General features: G+C 43.5%; 1 pseudogene; it reads right to left on the bottom strand.

The window, feature by feature from the left end:
* Window positions 1-12,180: 12,180 nt before the first annotated feature.
* Window positions 12,181-12,824, bottom strand: LOC138379895 (large ribosomal subunit protein eL29 pseudogene; annotated as a pseudogene).
* Between the last annotated feature and the right edge of the window lie 837 nt (window positions 12,825-13,661).

Genomic DNA, 13,661 nt, shown 5'->3' with positions numbered 1-13,661 from the left:
AAGCTGGTTTACTCCCCTTCTTGATACAACGTGCAGGGAATATAGTATATAGAGGTTTGTTTTACTGTTGGCTACATTGCTCGTTGGATTATAGAATTACTGTTTAGTAGTTTGAGTACATTCATTCATTTATTTATTGCTCTTCCTACCTAGTAGGTGCTCTTCCAAAGTTGCTAATACAAAGACTGAAAAGCAAGGTCCCTGTAGTAAGACGCTTTCAGACTAGTTGGAAGTAGGCCACAGGTAAACATAAAACTGCAATACTATGTGATAGTTCCAGATATCAGTGGCCGCTGAGTGAAGTCAGAAACTGGGAGTCCTCCTTTCCTCCTGGCATCCTTAGTCACAGCATCCAGTAGGTCACCAATTCCTGCCATTCTGTTTCTCCTAACTCTCAATTCTCTCACCTCCTCCCTGACCTCACTGATAACTACTGCAAATCAGGATCTCAGCACTTTTGCTTACTCTAATTGTCTAACTAGGGCCAGTCTTGCCTTCTCCAATCCACTCCCCTCATCCACCCCGCACCCTGCAACAAGAATATTCTCTAAAGCAAAAACCTGCCCATAACTTTTTCTGCTTAATATGTTTCAGTGGTTCTTGGATGCCTCTTAGAAATAGTAAAAACTCTTATTATATTTAACATCCTTCCTGAGTAGTCCCCCTGATTTTCAGAGACAGCAGTGAGCAAGACAGACCAAGCCCCTGCTTTCATGGAGTTTAAAAGGCTAATGAGGGAAATAAACAATTAACAAATAAACAAGTATGAACTATTGCTTGAAGGTGGTGAGGGTTCACCATGCAGTCAAAAGGGTAACTTATGTTGAGGGAAGTGGATGTACAAAGGCAAAAAATGAGCAACAAGAGGGCCCAGAGGGGCTAGAGCTTCTGGGGGCTGGAGGGTGGGAAAGAATGACAGACAGCTGATGAGACGATAGCCAAAGGCAGGGGTCTGATTAAGAAAGGCCTCTCATTATAAGCTAAGGGGAGCTACTGAAGTTCTTGGGGGTAAGCCAACTATATATGTTTCATTTCATCTCAACATGATTTTAATTAAACACTGTTAGCATCTATGGAGCATACAAATGAGTAAACTATAGTCTATTTTCAGGAAATTTAAGTGTAATAAAAAACATGTGTAAATAAATACTTATAATCTAGAGTTAGAAAGTGATAAGTGAATTATGGGAAATACAAAATGTACTGTAAGGCCAGAATACAGTTTTAAGGGGCCACTGTAAGATAATCTATATTTTGCAAGTAAGATACTTAAACAATAAATTTTTTAAAAGTTCAAGAGTGTCTCAGTTCCAACAAAATTTGATCAAAGTTGCAGCTGTAATCAAATACTGTGGTGTATGCTAGTTGTAGAATTAATGAAATACTAGCCAAAAAATAAGAAAAAACAAACTTATCAAGGAAAAGAAAATAATAAAGAAATACATATAATTGCAAATAATGCATTTCTTTTAAAAAGGGGAAAAGCAGCTCTGACCATTTGTTTCCTGAAAGTGACCCTTTAATGCAAAAAACTAAGTTGTTTGCTCCTGGCCTAGTCTTTATTTCAGGGCTCCAAGTTGTCAACCACTTGAACTGTCCCTGGTTGTCAGCCTGGACCATCCCCAGGGGTGGAGAAGTTGGAGGAAGATTCACAAACAAAACACTGAAAGGGCCCACCAGACTTGGGCAGGGGATAAAACAAATTTTGGAAAACAAGTGTAGCTTATTATAAATATTCAATCTCTTTTTTTTATTTTGAAAAACCATTTGTCATTTTTTCTCTGAATTTGAAGGAGTCAAATTGGCCTATCCTGAATGAAGTGTCCAACAAGAAGTGAACTGTAGATAATCCCATTTCTGAAGACCAAGCCCTCTATGCACTGCAAGAAGAGAAAACTAACTTTTATTATCCAATGACCTGAGCTCTAATCTAATGGTTGATCAGGGGTTTGATAGACCACTAATCCATCTGCTGAATTATTCAACAAAATTTTTAAGTGTCAACTGCATGCCAAACAGTCTTCTAGGCACTTCGGAGGTATCTGACAGCTAATAAACAATAGTCTTGACCTCAGGGAGCTAACCATGTGGCAGGGGAAGACAAACAGCACAATCATAAATAAGTAAATTATTTACTATTTTAGCAGGTGCTAAGTCCTATGGGAAAATCATAACAAGGTAAGGGGGTAAAGAGTAGGGGTGGGGATGGTTGGGAGAGTGGGATGTGGTAAGGGTTGTGGTTTTAGATGGGACAGTCAGGTTAGGCCTTACTGAGAAGGTGAACTTTAAAGAAAGGCTTGAAGGAGGTATGGGAGTTAGCCCCATAAGTATCTGGGGGAAGAGGGTTCTATGTAAGATAAGAATGGTTTTTGCATTTTTAAATGGTTGAAAAATCAAAAGATGACTAATATTTTGTGACACATGAAAACTATATGGAATTCAAATTTCAGTGTCCATAAGTAAAGTCATATTGGAACACATCCACGCCCATTTTCTTACTGGCTGCTTTGGTGCTACAGTGGTGCCATAGAATAGACGCAACAGAGACCATGTGGCTCACAAAACCTAAAATATTTGCAAGAGTATATATGGTTTCAGAAATGTAGAGGTGGCAATTTCAACATTATTACCAGGGCAACACATTATCACCAGGGCAACACATTATCAAGAAAGACAACCATCAGAGGTACGAGTCACTCTTTGAAGGTTATTTTCACAGCTTGTAACATTTTTTAAAGTCTTAGCAATTTTACTAGATGCCTTTGTTCAAATTATTCTTCCAAAGACAGTGAACAGAACAAGTTGATAACACTTAGGAATATCCACAGAAGTCTCTATAGTGCACAGAAAAACAAGTTTTATATTCTAATGAATGTTATCAATTGAACACTCCATGAAATCAGATTTGTTTGAACAAGTTGTATAATGCAGAAAGATCTCTCTACCTGGGGGAGTCTCTTGAAGAGAGAACATCTCCTTCCTCTCTTTCTGAGACTGTTTTTTGTTAAATATGAAGACTTGCTTTTTTTCTTTTTTTAAGGTCAGGCTCTGGAATTTCATGATTTAGTATTAAAAGCAAAAAGCAGGGCAGTGGAGTTCAATTTTATTGGTAGAAATTGAATAGGAATGAATAGGAACCTACATAGTCATACAGGGAACAGAAAGCATTCATATTCCACATCTAATCCTGCAGGGGAAAAGCTTGTCTAACTGTGAAAACAACACAGAGGAAAACAGGGCCAAGAGGTAGAGAGAGGCCATTCCAAAAAATATTTGCTGAGGGGCTAGATGCAACTTTTCAGATATGCAAGTCAATAAATTCCTTTTTGTGCTTGAGCTAGACTGGTTTGGGGTTTTGTCACTTACAACTGAAGTAGTCCTAATGTGAGGACAAGGTCCAGAGAGATTTAAAAGAAACGATCCACAGGGGACTCAACATAGGTTGAGAATGAGACGGATGGCTTAAAGGGAATCTCTGGAAGGTTGAGCATCGGAGAGGTGATGAAGTGTGAATCCCTACAAATGCATACAAACAGGAGTGCAGCTAGGAGGGAACCAGTCTGGGGAAGTTGAAGAATCAGGTTCTGGACCTGTTGAGTTTGAGGTGATAGTAGATGCAGCCCATAGTCACTCCTGAGATGCCAGGAATGAACATGAGTGGGTGGACATGACTAGAGATGTCCATTGAGGAGTCGTCAGCATAAAGTTGTAGTTGAAAGCATTGCAATGAGCTCCCCGAGGAAAGAGGGAAAGAAAAGAGGGCTGAAGACTACGTATTAGGAAAACCCGGTGTTCATATTCAAGTGGGAGTAGGAGGAAGAGACTTGGAGTATGGGAAAAGTGGTTGGAAGGATAAAGAGAACAGGGAATATGTAGTGTCCTTAAAAAGTTCTAAAAGAGGAGAGGGCTTGGAGAAGCACGGTTGGGGGTGGAGCAACAGAGATCAACATTTGGATGATAGAATTCTATGGATGCTTCCCCTAAAAATTATAGAAAAGCCACCTCTGAATTCTTGAATGCAGTTAATGAATAAGGCAGAGATTATGATGTCATATACTATTGACTGACATATAGCCAAACTTGTATCGTCTGCTTTACTGATCTCCTGTGCATGTTCCTGTTCTCTCTCTCCTTTCCCTAGCACCTCAGTGAATCCGCAGACAGACTTGCTAATTCTGAGATGCCCACAAAGGCTCAGCCATTTCCCTTTGTTTCAAATTCCTGAGAACTGGTCTTTCTCCCAAATGCTAGGAGTTAGGCAGGGGCTGCTACTGTAGGGAAATACTTGTAGTGCTGGGTAACCTGGTCCTCAAAAAACCTTTGACCATCTTGGAAAAGGCATTGGCCTGACAGGCAAACTCCAAATGGCAGGCTTTACTTTGGGGCCAGACCTCCAGGGTTCTAAAACCACAGCATTGAGTCTAGCCTGCAAGCTACAGAGAAGGTGGGGGACGGGATGGGGAGCTCCTTCAGATTTGCCCTGATCCCATCATGGCTCTCAGACTTGTGGATATTTTAAGTAAAACTCTGTTTTGATGGAAAACACAAGATACTCCATCTTCCCCTTCAAAGTCTCTCATAACTATTCTGTGCTCATGACACGTGAAGCCCCGGGTAGTTCATGATGGGTCCACTAAGGGGGACGTCAGACCTGGGTAAAGTGTGAGGGTGGAGAACATCTGCTCATCCGTTCAGCAGGTATTTATTGAGCACCTCTTTTGTACCATGCTAGACACTGGCGATATAATGATGAAGAAGACAGACCTGATCCTCCCCTTCATGGCGTTTACAGGCCAACAGGGAGACAGGAAACAACAACAAGGCAAAGGAGATAGGGACCCACAGAAAGGGATCTACGTTCAATAGGGTGTTCAGGGGAGGCCTCGTATATTTTATAATCTCAGCTGGTTATAAAATCTGAGCTGTTACTGGGTTTCCAAAGGAGGGAAAGGGGCAGAGCGTGAGCAAAAGCAGGAGCTAAAGGCCCTTTTGTCAGGGCACTGGGGAAGACCAGCCCAGGGAGGGCAGTGAGCCGGCAGGGTGGGGGTGCCGGTGGGGAGCGAGGAGGGCATGACAGAGTGGAGGGACAGCCCTGCAGGGGCCTGAAGGCCAGGGCGAGAAGTAGGGACTTTATTCCATGTGCAACAGAAAGCCGTTGAAGGTTTGAAAAGGGTGATAAGCTTGAGACTTGGGCTGTAAGATCCTTCTGGCTACCGTGTGGAGAACAGAATGTAGCTGGCAGAGAGTAAGAAGCTGGGAGACCAGTTTAGGAGGCTGTCGCAGAGGTCAGGTAAAGCGGCAATGCTAAGTGTCAAAAGCTGTGTGCATAGTCTAGTAGCCTAAGGTATGGGGCATTATCTGTTGAAAATTGCGCTCTGCTCCCTTTTCAGCCATCATCTGGGCGATTGAGAACCAGCTGTGTGAACTACTCACCTTCATGCCTCCCACTGACTACTTGACAATGCTAGAAGAGCAGGACAGCCATGTGGATAATTTTCCAATTATAGAAAAATAAATTCTAAGGCTGAGAGAATGAGCACATTAGAAAGAAAGGCAGAGAAATAGCTGCTATCAATCAAGACATATTTCCCAGCTATACCATTGTGACTCTTAATTCAAAGAGATTTTCCTATTTTCCAAAGAGATGCTGGCCTCAATTCCTGTCCTAGGCTCAGAAAAAGCAAGGCAGTTTACCTCTACATCTTTTCTTTTAAAAAGCTCCCTGGAAAATATTGTAAATGGGCTACTATATTGGAGTTTAATAATAGAGAGGAAAAATTTTGCTGTTCATACTCATTTCTACTTGAACACATTGTTTCCCTTTACTTTGCGTGTTTGCTGGGTCATTCCTACTTTAGCTTTGGCAGATAAGAGCAGCAGCCCCCTGGGAGTTGCGTGCTCAGTTTCTAATATTCAGTGCTGGGCACAAGTGTTAGCAAATGCCGAGGAAAAACAATCTCTCCCGTCCTTTCCTTTCCAGCTGTAATCACGCACAGTTTCCCTGATGGCATTTGTGGAACCTGAGACCTGACCTCATTGGTGCCACTAATGACTCTGTAGGAATAAATAATTTAGATTGTTAATGAGGGTTTGAGTTATTTCCCCCAAGAGCCAGCTTTCTGGCAGCCTTAGACTTTAGAGTGCAGTGGAGTGTGTGTTTCTAAAGCTGCTGCCATTTTTACGCTCTTCCTTCTCAGTCAGGAAATATTAATATTTGGAATTTGGTTTTCAAAAAAGTATGGATCTTCTGGTCATGGGCTGTCATTGATAGCACCCTGGGAAATAAAGTCTGTCCCAGCCTGTTCCTTCCAAGGCTTGCTGGAGAAAGTGATACAACGGTCCACAGTGTGAACCTTACTTATGCTTCACATCTCCTTTCCACACATGGTGGAAGATAAATCACCATCGATTTATGATGAATCAGTTATGATCTCTTTTTTCAGGGGTTGCACCTAAATTTGGGGGAACTTCTGAAATGCCAAGAAGTGGATGGCAGCTTGCGGATCAGTTTGGTGTCTTCATTGGCCCAACCTGGCACCCCCTAGGACGTTCTCATTTCTGTCCAGTCTATGATTATTGGGTCACTGCTGTGCCTGCCTCGTGCCCCCTGCCAGGTCTGCAGGTTCTCTCAGCCATGTGGGAACATCCCACTGCTCCATACCATGCCGTGTCAGGAACTCCGCTTCTGTGCCCTCTGTGGCCCAGGGAACACTGACCCTCTGCCATGGTGTGGCCTGTGAAACTGAGCCGCTCAGCCCCATCTGCCTACCTCCCAGACTGCAAACGGGGGCCCACCTCTCCACACTGCAGCATTGGAGAGTACGTTCTCAACACATGAAGTTTTGGGGGATCCATTCAAACCATAGCACCCTGCTTTAGGGATCTCATAGACCAGCGGTTCTCAAAGACCGGTCTCTGGACCAGCAGCCTCAGCCACAGCTGGGAACTCGTTGGAGCTGCACGTCCTCCAGCTCCACCCCAGACTCGCTGGCTCTGAACCTCTGAGCATGGGGCCAGCCATCTGCATTTCCCCAAGCCCTACAGGTGACCCTGACGTGAGAGATTGAGAACAGCTGTCCCAGGGAACGCTGTGGGCTTCCCGTGGGCTGACCTCTCTACACAGGCATTCCCAACTCTGCCCTGCTTCCCTTCAGGACCATTCATTTGTTCTTGCTCAGCCGCTGAGACCCGAGTGACAGCTGAGGCACAGCCCTGCTTCCCCTGCAGCTTGCACACTGGGTCCCCAGAGAGGCAGCTTTCATTTGGAAGCATTTCTTTCCCACTTCAGTTGTTTCCCAGCCTTTCAGGCACTGAGTTGATTAAATCCAGAGTAAGAAATAGGCCAAATTCTCTGTTCCACAAAAACTAATTACCTTCTCTGTCCTCCTCTGTTCTATCCTGTGAGGGGGGAGGGGGGGTTCTTTTCCTTCCTTTTCCAAGCACACGCCTCTATATTGTCCTATGGCCCTCTTCACTGGGCAGGTGCCCCCCCAGTTTTGGTGCAGGTACATGTCCTAAGATAAGAACCTCTCTCCCTGGAGGGAGAAGCATAGGAACTTCTAAGGTGGCCAGGTTTGCTCAACTATTGACCCTGCATTCCTTCAGGGGGTGCCTTTATCTTTACTCTCGATTTATCCTCTCCTTTGTTGATTTCAGCTATTCCATGTCTTTTCCATGGCTTCATCTTTCTACCTGTCAGTGAAGCCTAAATCTGCTTGTGCAATCCCCACCTCTCAGAGAAGCTCCATTTTTGCATTTCTTGGAAGAGCCCCGTCCTCTGTGCCTCAGAGCCTGCGTGTCCGAGACTGAACTTACCACCTTCCTAAATAAACCCGCTTGTTTTCTCACATTTCCCATCACAGCTAATGAAACCAAAGTCTAATGTACCATCCGGGCTAGAAATCCTTCTCTCTTCCTCCTCCCCACTTTCAATGGGTCACCAAGGCACAGTGGTCTCACCTCTTCATCATGAATCTTTCCTTTTCTTCATTCTCAAGGCCACTTTCTTTGTGAAGGTCCTCAGCCTCTGTTATTGAGACCACAACTTCCTGGTTATTAGTCCATTTGCACCCACTCACCACTCAGCTGGAGTGGAATTCTAAAGAACAAATCAAATCATGGCACTTGTCTGCTAAAACCTTTCCAGGGGCTTTATGCCACCTCCAGGTTAAAGCCCAACACCTTCTCCAACAAGGCCTGTGACCACTTGGCCTCAAACTTCCTTTCCTTCCCTTGTTCCCAAAGCACACTGGACTCCAGCCACATGGAACCACTTGCTGTTCCCAGAACATGCTGGGAGCATTCCTGATCCAGTTTCCTAGGACTGAGAGGTCTCCCTGCCTTCATCCTTTCCCAGCCTGGTGCATTCCCATCACCCTTTGAATCTCAATTTTGACATCAACTCTGTACAGGTTTCCCTGATTTTCCCCACATCCAGCCAAGCCTGAATGCTATCGTCTGTGCACCTTCTGGAGCTTTTTAACGAGGGCCTCTGTAGAGCTGCTCCCAAGTAGGGGTGGGATCCCGAGGGGCTGTCTCTCATTCACCTTGGCAGCCTCCAGCCTTAAGCAGATGCTCATGTCAAAACAACACTGTAGTGGCCTACAAGGATCAAATTTTCCTGGCAGGCTACCTTTTAGCTGCAGAATCCCCACATCTCCACATCCCCACACTCAAAGAGTTATAAACACAGTTCCATTCACTCCTAACAAAGCTGCAAACCCAGAGCAGACCCAATATTTCATCCCAAGTCACCAGGGCACTGAGTCTGCCCACACTGCATCCCCACTGGGCCTCCCAGACTACACTTACCATCTTAGGAGGCTCAAAACCAAAACTATCTACTATTCCATCACCTTCCTTAGCACAACTTTACTAGTTCAGAGACTCTTGTCCTGGAAGAGCAAGGTTGCAAATCTTCATGTTTCATTGTAGGAATTTCTGGAAAGTCTCATCAAGTCATCCACAGGCAGTTTATATTCCTAGACTCAAACCTTGCTGTGTCCACAACCCTAAACTAATAGATCACAATCTTTACCCAATCCTAATCAGGCCTCCCTCCCCCACATGAAAAGATCTGCCTTAAACCAGACATCAGAGTCTTAATGAATCAGACCTTCCTCTTCTATTGAGGCTCTTTCAGACTTTCTTATGGTGGGAGCAATAAACTCAGCTCTGCCCTATTAACAGGTTGTCTGGGCAGCCAGCATGCAACAAGGCTTTACCTACCTAGGGCTCACTTGCTTACCTAGGGGATTGCTGGTTTGCATGCAAAAGGTTGCATTCACAGTTTTGTTCCCTCACCAAGTTCTACAATGAAGTTCTATATCCTCAGGTGTTAATGCCCATGTACTGTGAAAACCTCGACCAGGCACGGAGATAATACCCAAAGTGCTTTTGTCTGTAAATCAAAATTTACCTTTGAGCCAGGTGTGGTGGTGTTCGCCTGTAGTCCCAGCTACTGGGGAGGCTGAGGCCAGAGAATGGCTTGAACCCAGGAGTTTGAGACCAGCCAGGGCGATATGCCAAGATCCCGTCTTAAAAAAAAAAATAATAATAAAGTAAAAATCTACCTTTGGATTCTTCCGGGCAGCAAACCCATTTGCGATGGAAATGTGACGCTGTGGCGCTTTCTGAGAACTGACCAGCAGAGGGTGCTCTTAAGAAAGAAGAACCGTTTGCAAGCGTTTCTGTCAGGGACGGGCAAATTCCCACACAGGAGGCACCGCTTAATTTTAATTATTGTAATTAATGCTAAATGCAAGCGGATTCCACAGGACCTAAACCAGCCATGGAGTGATAGAGGTGCCAACTGCGGGAAACCCAGCAGAGAACCTTCCCACGGTGGTATCAGGCTAGGATTTCAAGCCTCTGGTGGGGCTTGGCCTTCTTACCAAGACTCTTGCAATAACACCATTTCCCTCAAGTAATTCTAACATTTAGGACATGCCATGTTGCAATCCTTCTGAACTACTCACTCTGGGGTTCCTGAGAAATTATTCTCAAACAGAAAGTGACTCTAAGCCAGGAGTTGGCAAACTTTTTCTGTAGAGGGCCAGATAATAGATATTTTCACTTTTGCATGCTATACAGTCTCTGTTACAACTTCTCAAACCTGCCCTTAGAGCTTCGAAGCCGGCACAGAAAATATGAAATGAATGGGTGAAGCTGTATTCTAATGAAAATTTATGAACACTGAAATTTGAACTTCATATAATTTTCATGTCACAAAATGGCATCCTTTCCTTTTAATTTTTTTCACTCATTAATAAAGGTAAATGATAGGATGGCCTTGTTAATAAATTAACTAACAGGGAAAAATAAATTATCTAACTCTTGTTAAATAACAGGCATGTATCTTAATTTTTGTTTTTAAGATTAATCATCTGAGATTTTTTGTTAATTGATCACATGTTGAGAGTGTTTTTATAGTATTTAAAAAGAGTTGAGTAGACAGAAAAGAATTGTGAATTTTTCTCATCAGACCAGTTTCGCCAGAATATAAATGAGAACATCTCCAGGCAAAGGAAAAAGAGAAAATCTAGACACAATGACTCTAACGTCATTTTTATTATCAGCTGATAGTAATCACTATTTTTTTTGTTTCCATAAAAAAATGTGTGTACCTTTTGTTCAGGGACTGGTACTTTCTTTTTTTCATGGCCTCTGTCTTTTCTTTCTTTCCCTTCTCTCTGTCTCTCCCTCTCTCTCTCTCTCTCTCTGTCTCTCTCTCTCTCTCTCTTTCTAAGAAATCAAAATAAACTTTTTACTTCTTTATATCCTAATCTTTGTGTGAGAAATCTTTCTCTACCATGCTGTGAGCTCCTAGTGAGTTCCACACCCTTACAGTAAAAACCATTATTTTTAATAGCTTGTAAGCTACATAAAAACCAACCAGATTTGGCCCCTGGGCTCTGGTTTGCCAACTCCTGCTCTAAGCCAACCCTCAGCCTAACCTTTAAACTCCATCTACAATGTCCACAATCTCTCTGAGAGAATATCTTTGTAAATTCTTCTCCCTGGGACCATGTAGAAGTAGTCATCCTCCAAGAAAGATGAAGGATCCAAAACATATTTTTGAGGTCCTACTATGTCTATTATTGAGCAGAGAGCTGTTAAAAATTCTGGACTGAGTTGAAGGGTTAATAAAAAACACATGATTCTCATGGTCAGTCCAACTACTGTCCTTTCTGGTATGAATATTAACCGCAAAATGCATTTCTTGCCAAGGAGGCCCTCCACTGGATTGGCATCAAATTAGGGGAGAGAGTGTAGATGGAGCTGGATACATGGGGTTTGAACCTGTTGGAACCTTACCGGTTGAGATTTTGGACATGTGACTTAGCTTCTGTTTCCTCTTCTGCAATATGAGGGGATATTATTACCTGGTGGAGCTTTAGGTAGGATGTCAAGAAGCACAGCAGGCACTGTGGTAGCTTTTATTAGCCAATAGGTGGAGATGAACCCTAAGAAATGCCTATGTCTAGCTATGAGAGAACCGGGGTACTCGCCAACATTATCAATGTGTTATGTAATAGGAAAGGATTGCAAGATCCTTGATCTGGTTTTACTTGAGGGTTTGAAAATCAATCAATCAATCAATCAATCTGATTCCACTGGATGGTTGAAAAAAATTTTTTAAAAATCTTTGAGAGCAGAGTAAACACCAAGTTGTTCTTTTTCTGACTTACTTAGCTCAGCTCAGTGCCTAGCACCTAGAGAATTAATTGTAAGGAAAAACCTACACTTCAATGGAAAACTATGCATTGTCCAGAGTATAGTCTTCCGTGTTACCTAATTCTGATTCTGTGGGAGCTCTGTCTCTTTCTTTGCTTTGAGCTATTTTATAATGCTGTAAGTTGTAGATAACTGATAGCAAAGCAAAATAATTCTTGCTTTGGACATGCAACTAAATTCTGTCTAGCGGAGGCTCTACTGACTTGTCACCCCCTTTGTGAAAGAAGCTAGTATTGCATCCATTTGCAAATTCATTTCAGTATTCCTTATCTACAACTGTATCTGCTTTTTAACTTTTGCTTTTACCAGTTGTAACACCTGCCTGGTTTCCTTACTAATGATGACTTAAACAAAGCCTTTGACATGTGTTCATTTAACACCTGTATAGTCGTCATGATTTTACACTTTTTTGGTGGAAAATTATCTTTTTTTTTTTTTCCTGCCTCAGGTTTATTTGTACAAATAGTACAGGAGGACCCCAGCCCCATGCAGACAGCAGCCCAGGGGTCACACCAGTCCTTCTGTCCTCATGTTGGCAGACAGAGGCCTCTACTCTGGAGCCTTTGCAGGGGCCTGGGCACCTTTGGGAGCCTGAGCTGGAGCTGGAACTGAAGCTGGTGCTGCAGCTGAAGCCGCAGATTGGACCTTGGACTGGGCCTTAGACTGGACCTTAGACTGGGCCTTGGTTGGATCCTTGGCCTTTGGCCGGCAGAGCCTGAGACCCTTGGCAATGCGCGCACGAGCATGCTTCCCAAGCTTAGGGTGGGCAATGTAGGCAAGTTGACTGAGCTTGCGGCTCATGCCCTTTGGGATCTTAGCCTTAACCTCCTTGGGCTTTACGAGGGCCTTGATAGCTTCAGCACGTCCACTCATGGCCTTGGCATTGTTGGCCTGCATCTTCTTCAGGCCCTTCTTGTTGTGCTTCTTGGCAAAGTGCATGTTCCTCAGGAACTTGGGGTCCACCCCCTTAAGAGATCCATATCTTTGTGATCGGGGTTTCTTGATGCCATTTCTGTGCCACTTTCGGGACTTGTTGTGTGTGGTGTGGTTCTTGGACTTGGCCATGTCTACACCGTAACCCGCAGCTGCTGAAGAGCCTGGGACCGGAAGACAAAAATTATCTTTTAATATGGTATATAATTGTGAGATTGAATTCCGGGATGTTTTTCTATAAAATATTTGAACAGCATCCTAGGGGATAACCTAAGGCACTTCCAGCTTGACTTTTTTTTTTTTGAGACAGTCTAATTCAATTGCACTGAGGTAGAGTGCAGTGGCATCATCATAGCTCACTGCAACCTCAAACTCCTGGGCTCAAGCAATCCTCCTACCTCAGCCTCCTGAGTACCTGGTACTACAGGCGTGAGCCACAACACCCAGCTAATTTTTCTGTTTGCAGCAGAGACAGGGTCTCACTTTTGCTCAGGCTGGTCTCAAACTCCTGAGGTCATGCGATTCTCCCATCTTGGCCTCCCAAAGTGCTAGGATTACAGGTGTGAGCCACCATACCCGGCCCCAGCTTGCCATTTTGAATATTTCCTCCTTGTATTTATGTCCTACTTATAACTCTATCACTAAATAGCAATATAATTTTGAATGACACTTAAATTTGCCCATCTGCAAACAGGGAGTTGAACTAGAAGACATTATGTAAAACAGCAGTTCTCAAACTTTACGATCCCTTTGCACTTTTAAAAATTATTGAGGACTTCCTCAAATTATTAGGGCTTTGGTTTATATGGGTTATACTGAAGAAGCTCAGGAAATTTTATCCCACAATATGACTCCTTGGTATTTTGATTAACAAGCCTTGAAAAAGAACAACAGACTTCCCTTCCTCTCCCTGTTATCTCAGTATATCGCAGGAAAAAATGATCAACAATGCAACTAGGCCCAAATCATTTAAATATAATAACTGTCCCTTA

This window comes from Eulemur rufifrons, chromosome 2, assembly GCF_041146395.1.
Source record: "Eulemur rufifrons isolate Redbay chromosome 2, OSU_ERuf_1, whole genome shotgun sequence".
Taxonomy (NCBI): Eukaryota; Metazoa; Chordata; class Mammalia; order Primates; family Lemuridae; genus Eulemur; species Eulemur rufifrons.
This window is presented reverse-complemented; position numbering and strand designations above follow the sequence as displayed.